Consider the following 8,428-nt stretch of genomic DNA (forward strand, 5'->3'; position numbering starts at 1 on the left):
GAAGTGACCCTAAATCAAACCGGAAGTGACCCAAAATGAACCGGAAGTTACCTTTTTAGACCGGAAATGACCCCAAATAAACCGGAAGTGACCTCAGCTAAACCGGAAGTGACCCAAATAAACCGGAAGTGACCCCAAATAGACCGGAAGTGACCCCAAATAGACCGGAAGTGACCTCTGGTAAACCGGAAGTGACCCAAAATCAAACCGGAAGTGACCCCAAATGAACCGGAAGTGACCTTTTTAGACCGGAAATGACCCCAAATAAACCGGAAGTGACCTCCGCTAAACCGGAAGTGACCTGTTTTAAACCGGAAGTGACCCAAATAAACCGGATGTGACCCAAATTAGACCGGAAATGACCCGAATCAAGCCGGAAGTGACCTTATTTCAACACTAAGTGCCCCAAATAGCTACATTTGCGCTAACGTCTTCGTTTTTTGTCCGATTCAACCCGTTTCAACATTTTTACCCCAAAAGTGAACCTCCTGAGGCCGTTTTTTTTTGTTTTGTTCCAAATTTAGAAAGATTTTAGCGCAATTGCTTTTTTTTATTTTCCCATTCATTCTCTATGGGGATTCAACATTTGCTCTAACTTCTACATTTTTTAACTGATTCAACCCGTTCCAACTTTCAACTGTTCATCTTTTGCCTACCTATTCCACAACTTCCCACTTACCAACAATTCCAAATTTAAAATACAACCAAATTCTCCAAAATTTCGTTTTTCTACTCTAACTTCTACATTTTTCTACCGACTCAACCCATTCCAACTTTCAACTGTTCATCTTTTGCCTACCTGTTCCACAACTTCCCACTTACCAAATATTCCAAACTTTCAATTTTGAAATTCACCACAAATTCTCCAAATATTCTACATTTCTCAAGTAATTCAACACGTTTCAACATCGTTCGGCAGCATTCCCCGAAAAAGTTATTCATACATTTCGCCTTCACACGCAATTTCTCCAGAAATTGCAAAATTCTAGTTATTATTATTCTTCTATTTTATTCTCCACACTTTTTCGACACGTTTCATCTTCCACATAATTCATCCGATTCACTCCATTCCACTTTTCACGTATTCCAAATATTCACGCGACGAGCGCTTCCATTTTTCTCGTTCCGAAAATTTACCGATTCCGCAAAATTCCCAAAATTCCGACAAATTTTTCCCCATTCATTCTTAATGGCACATTCTACATTTCACATTTACGTCGTTCCAATTTCAAATTCACATCATTCAACACATTCTAATCACATTCGGAAGGATTCTCGACATTCCCAAAATTCCCAAATTCGAAAATTTCACGTTTTCACGTTAAAAATTCCGACAAATTTTCACAAAATTTCGTTTTTCACCTCTAACTTCTACATTTTTCAACCGATTCAACTCGTTCAAACTTTCAACTGTTCATCCTTTGCCTACCTATTCCACAACGTCCCACTTACCAAAAACTTCACATCTTTTATTTTGAAATTCAACCAAAATTCTCTAAAATTTCGTTTTTCTACTCTAATTTCTACATTTTTCAACCGATTCAACCCATTCCAACTTTCAACTGTTCATTATTTTTCTACCGATTCCACAACTTCCCACTTACCAAAAGCTTCACATCTTTTATTTTGAAATTCACACCCAATTCCCTTTCCCTTCTCATTTCTACATTTTTCAACCGATTCAACCCATTCCAACTTTCAACTGTTCATCATTTTTCGACCTATTCCACAACTTCCCATTTACCAAAAACTTCACATCTTTTATTTTGAAATTCACACCCAATTCCCTTTTCCCTTCTCATTTCTACATTTTTCAACCGATTCAACCCATTCCAACTTTCAACTGTTCATCATTTTTCTACCTATTCCACAACTTCCCACTTACCAAAAATTTCACATCTTTTATTTTGAAATTCAACCAAGATTCTCTCAAATTCCGTTTTTGTACTCTAATTTCTACATTTTTCAACCGATTCAACCCATTCCAACTTTCAACTGTTCATCATGTTTCTACCTATTCCACAACTTCCCAAAAACTTCACATCTTTTATTTTGAAATTCACACCCAATTCCTTTTTCCCTTCTCATTTCTACATTTTTCAACCGATTCAACCCATTCCAACTTTCAACTGTTCATCATTTTTCTACCTATTCCACAACTTCCCACTTACCAAAAACTTCAATTCTTTTATTTTGAAATTCACACCTAATTCCCTTTTCCCTTCTCATTTCTACATTTTTCAACCGATTCAACCCATTCCAACTTTCAACTGTTCATCATTTTTCTACCTATTCCACAACTTCCCACTTACCAAAAACTTCACATCTTTTATTTTGAAATTCACACCCAATTCCCTTTTCCCTTCTCATTTCTACATTTTTCAACCGATTCAACCCATTCCAACTTTCAACTGTTCATCATTTTTCGACCTATTCCACAACTTCCCACTTACCAAAAACTTCACATCTTTTATTTTGAAATTCACACCCAATTCCCTTTTCCCTTCTCATTTCTACATTTTTCAACCGATTCAACCCATTCCAACTTTCAACTGTTCATCATTTTTCGACCTATTCCACAACTTCCCAAAACCTTCACATCTTTTATTTTGAAATTCACACCCAATTCCTTTTTCCCTTCTCATTTCTACATTTTTCAACCAATTCAACCCATTCCAACTTTCAACTGTTCATCATTTTTCGACCTATTCCACAACTTCCCACTTACCAAAAACTTCACATCTTTTATTTTGAAATTCGCCACAAATTCTCCAAATATTCTACATTTCTCAAGTAATTCAACACGTTTCAACATCGTTCGGCAGCATTCCCCGAAGAAGTTATTCATACATTTCGCCTTCACACGCAATTTCTCCAGAAATTGCAAAATTCTAGTTATTATTATTATTCTATTTTATTCCCGCCACTTTTTTGTCCCGCTTCTTCTTCCACAAAATTCATCCGATTCACTCCATTCCACTTTTCACGTATTCCAAATATTCACGACATGAGCGCTTGTATTTTTCTCATTCCGAAAATTTTCCGATTCCGCAAAATTCCCAAAATTCCGACAAATTTTTCCCCATCCATTCTTAATGGCACATTCCACATTTCACAAAATTTCGTTTTTCACCTCTAACTTCTACATTTTTCAACCGATTCAACCCATTCCAACTTTCAACTGTTCATCTTTTGCCTACCTATTCCACAACTTCCCACTTACCAAAAATTCCAAATTTTCAAATTTGAAATTCAACCAAAATTCTCTCAAATTCTGTTTTTCTACTCTAATTTCTACATTTTTCAACCGATTCAACCCATTCCAACTTTCAACTGTTCATCTTTTGCCTACCTATTCCACAACTTCCCACTTACCAAAAATTCCAAATTTTCAAATTTGAAATTCAACCAAAATTCTCCAAAATTCAGTTTTTCCACTCTAATTTCTACATTTTTCAACCGATTCAACCCATTCCAACTTTCAACTGTTCATCTTTTGCCTACCTATTCCACAACTTCCCACTTACCAAAAATTCCGAACTTTCACATTTGAAATTCAACCAAATTCTCCAAAATTTCGTTTTTCCACTCTAATTTCTACATTTTTCGACCGATTCAACCCATTCCACATTTATTCCCTTTATTCATCTTATGCTTACCACATTCACTCCCATTCACCCCCACTTCCACTATGCTTACACAATTCAACCCTTGACCCCCAATTCCAGTGTGGCGGCCATCTTGGATGACCCTGAAGTGCCACCAATGAACCCAGAATGAACCGGAAGTGCCCCAAATCAAACCGAAAGTGACCCCAAATAGACCGGAAGTGACCTCAGGTAAACCGGAAGTGACCCCAAATCAAACCGGAAGTGACCCCAAATGTACCGGAAGTGACCTTTTTAGACCGGAAATGACCCCTAATAAACCGGAAGTGACCTCAGACGAACCGGAAGTGACCCAAATTAAACCGGAAGTGACCCAAATAAACCGGAAGTGACCCCAAATAGACCGGAAGTGACCCCAAATAGACCGGAAGTGACCTCTGGTAAACCGGAAGTGACCCCAAATCAAACCGGAAGTGACCACAAATGAACCGGAAGTGACCTTTTTAGACCGGAAGTGACCCCAAATAAACCAGAAGTGACCTCAGCTAAACCGGAAGTGACCTGTTTTAAACCGGAAGTGACCCAAATAAACCGGAAGTGACCCAAATTAGACCGGAAATGACCCGAATCAAACCGGAAGTGACCTTATTTCAACACTAAGTGCCCCAAATAGCTACAATTGCTAACTTTTTCGTTTTTTGTCCGATTTAACCCGTTTCAACATTTTTACCCCAAAAGTGAACCTCTTGAGGCCGTTTTTTGTTTTTTTTCCAAATTTAGAAAGATTTTGGCGCAATTGCTTTTTTTATTTTCCCATTCATTCTCTATGGGGATTCAACATTTGCTCTAACTTCTATATTTTTCAACTGATTCAACCCGTTCCAACTTTCAACTGTACATCTTTTGCCTGCCTATTCCACAACTTCCCACTTACCAAAAATTCCAAATTCGAAATTCAACCAAATTCTCCAAAATTTCGTTTTTCTACTCTAATTTCTACATTTTTCAACCGATTCAACCCATTCCAACTTTCAGCTGTTCATCTTCTGCCTACCTATTCCACAACTTCCCACTTACCAAATATTCCAAACTTTCAATTTTGAAATTCACCACAAATTCTCCAAATATTCTACATTTCTCAAGTAATTCAACACGTTTCAACATCGTTCGGCAGCATTCCCCGAAAAAGTTATTCATACATTTCGCCTTCACACGCAATTTCTCCAGAAATTGCAAAATTCTAGTTATTATTATTATTGTGTGAAGGCGAAGGCCTTCACACATATGTTATTCTACACCATTCTCTATTATTATTATTATTATTATTATTCTCTTTTATTCTCCACACTTTTTTGTCCACTTTCATCTTCCACATAATTCATCCGATTCACTCCATTCCACTTTCCACGTATTCCAAATATTCACGCGATGAGCGCTTCCATTTTTCTCGTTCCGAAAATTTTCCGATTCCGCAAAATTCCCAAAATTCCGACAAATTTTTCCCCATCCATTCTTAATGGCACATTCGACATTTCACAAAATTTCGTTTTTCACCTCTAACTTCTACATTTTTCAACCGATTCAACCCATTCCAACTTTCAACTGTTCATCTTTTGCCTACCTATTCCACAACTTCCCACTTACCAAAAATTCCAAATTTTCAAATTTGAAATTCAACCAAAATTCTCTCAAATTCCGTTTTTCTAATCTAATTTCTACATTTTTCAACCGATTCAACCCATTCCAACTTTCAACTGTTCATCTTTTGCCTACCTATTCCACAACTTCCCACTTACCAAAAATTCCAAATTTTCAAATATAAAATTCAACCAAAATTCTCTCAAATTCCGTTTTTCTAATCTAATTTCTACATTTTTCAACCGATTCAACCCATTCCAACTTTCAACTGTTCATCTTTTGCCTACCTATTCCACAACTTCCCACTTACCAAAAATTCCAAATTTTCAAATTTGAAATTCAACCAAAATTCTCCAAAATTCAGTTTTTCCACTCTAATTTCTACATTTTTCAACCGATTCAACCCATTCCAACTTTCAACTGTTCATCTTTTGCCTACCTATTCCACAACTTCCCACTTACCAAAAATTCCGAACTTTCACATTTGAAATTCAACCAAATTCTCCAAAATTTCGTTTTTCCACTCTAATTTCTACATTTTTCGACCGATTCAACCCATTCCACATTTATTCCCTTTATTCATCTTATGCTTACCACATTCACTCCCATTCACCCCCACTTCCACTACGCTTACACATTCAACCCTTGACCCCCAATTCCAGTGTGGCGGCCATCTTGGATTGACCCTCAAGTGCCCCCAATGAACCCAAAATGAACCGGAAGTGCCCCAAATCAAACCGAAAGTGACCCCAAATAGACCGGAAGTGACCTCAGGTAAACCGGAAGTGACCCCAAATCAAACCGGAAGTGACCCCAAACGTACCGGAAGTGACCTTTTTAGACCGGAAATGACCCCTAATAAACAGGAAGTGACCTCAGACGAACCGGAAGTGACCCAAATTAAACCGGAAGTGACCCAAATAAACCGGAAGTGACCCCAAATAGACCGGAAGTGACCTCTGGTAAACCGGAAGTGACCCTAAATCAAACCGGAAGTGACCCCAAATGAACCGGAAGTGCCCTTTTTAGACCGGAAGTGACCCCAAATAAACCGGAAGTGACCTCAGCTAAACCGGAAGTGACCTGTTTTAAACCGGAAGTGACCCAAATAAACCGGAAGTGACCCAAACTAGACCGGAAGTGACCCGAATCAAACCGGAAGTGACCTTATTTCAACACTGAGTGGCCCAAATAGCTACATTTGCGCTAACTTTTTCGTTTTTTGTCTGATTTAACCCCTTTCAACATTTTTACCCCAAAAGTGAATCTCCTGAGGCCGTTTTTTTTGTTTTGTTCCAAATTTAGAAAGATTTTGGCGCAATTGCTTTTTTTATTTTCCCATTCATTCTCTATGGGGATTCAACATTTGCTCTAACTTCTACATTTTTTAACTGATTCAACCCGTTCCAACTTTCAACTGTACATCTTTTGCCTACCTATTCCACAACTTCCCACTTACCAAAAATTCCAAATTCGAAATTCAACCAAATTCTCCAAAATTTCGTTTTTCTACTCTAAATTCTACATTTTTCAACCGATTCAACCCATTCCAACTTTCAACTGTTCATCTTTTGCCTACCTATTCCACAACTTCCCACTTACCAAATATTCCAAACTTTCAATTTTGAAATTCACCACAAATTCTCCAAATATTCTACATTTCTCAAGTAATTCAACACGTTTCAACATCGTTCGGCAGCATTCCCCGAAAAAGTTATTCATACATTTCGCCTTCACACGCAATTTCTCCAGAAATTGCAAAATTCTAGTTATTATTCTATTTTATTCCCGCCACTTTTTTGTCCCGTTTCATCTTCCACATAATTCATCCGATTCACTCCATTCCACTTTTCACGTATTCCAAATATTCACGACATGAGCGCTTGTATTTTTCTCATTCCGAAAATTTTCCGATTCCGCAAAATTCCCAAAATTCCGACAAATTTTTCCCCATCCATTCTTAATGGCACATTCGACATTTCACAAAATTTCGTGTTTCACCTCTAACTTCTACATTTTTCAACCGATTCAACCCATTCCAACTTTCAACTGTTCATCTTTTGCCTACCTATTCCACAACTTCCCACTTACCAAAAATTCCAAATTTTCAAATTTGAAATTCAACCAAAATTCTCTCAAATTCCGTTATTCCACTCTAATTTCTACATTTTTCAACCGATTCAACCCGTTCCAACTTTCAACTGTTCATCTTTTGCCTACCTATTCCACAACTTCCCACTTACCAAAAATTCCAAATTCTCAAATTTGAAATTCAACCAAAATTCTCTAAAATTTCGTTTTTCTACTCTAATTTCTACATTTTTCGACCGATTCAACCCATTCCAAATGCATTCACCTTATGCTTCCCACATTCACTCCCATTCACCCCCACTTCCACTACGCTTACACATTCAACCCTTGACCCCCAATTCCAGTGTGGCGGCCATCTTGGATTGACCCTCAAGTGCCCCCAATGAACCCAAAATGAACCGGAAGTGCCCCAAATCAAACCGAAAGTGACCCCAAATAGACCGGAAGTGACCTCAGGTAAACCGGAAGTGACCCCAAATCAAACCGGAAGTGACCCCAAATGTACCGGAAGTGACCTTTTTAGACCGGAAATGACCCCTAATAAACCGGAAGTGACCTCAGACGAACCGGAAGTGACCCAAATTAAACCGGAAGTGACCCAAATAAACCGGAAGTGACCCCACATAGACCGGAAGTGACCCCAAATAGACCGGAAGTGACCTCTGGTCAACCGGAAGTGACCCCAAATCAAACCGGAAGTGACCCCAAATGTACCGGAAGTGACCTTTTTAGACAAGAAATGACCCCTAATAAACCGGAAGTGACCTCAGACGAACCGGAAGTGACCCAAATTAAACCGGAAGTGACCCAAATAAACCGGAAGTGACCCCAAATAGACCGGAAGTGACCCCAAATAGACCGGAAGTGACCTCTGGTAAACCGGAAGTGACCCCAAATCAAACCGGAAGTGACCCAAAATGAACCGGAAGTTACCTTTTTAGACCGGAAATGACCCCAAATAAACCGGAAGTGACCTCAGCTAAACCGGAAGTGACCTGTTTTAAACCGGAAGTGACCCAAATAAACCGGAAGTGACCCCAAATAGACCGGAAGTGACCCCAAATAGACCGGAAGTGACCTCTGGTAAACCG

The sequence above is a fragment of the Syngnathus typhle genome, linkage group LG18 (genome assembly GCF_033458585.1).
Source record: "Syngnathus typhle isolate RoL2023-S1 ecotype Sweden linkage group LG18, RoL_Styp_1.0, whole genome shotgun sequence".
Taxonomy (NCBI): Eukaryota; Metazoa; Chordata; class Actinopteri; order Syngnathiformes; family Syngnathidae; genus Syngnathus; species Syngnathus typhle.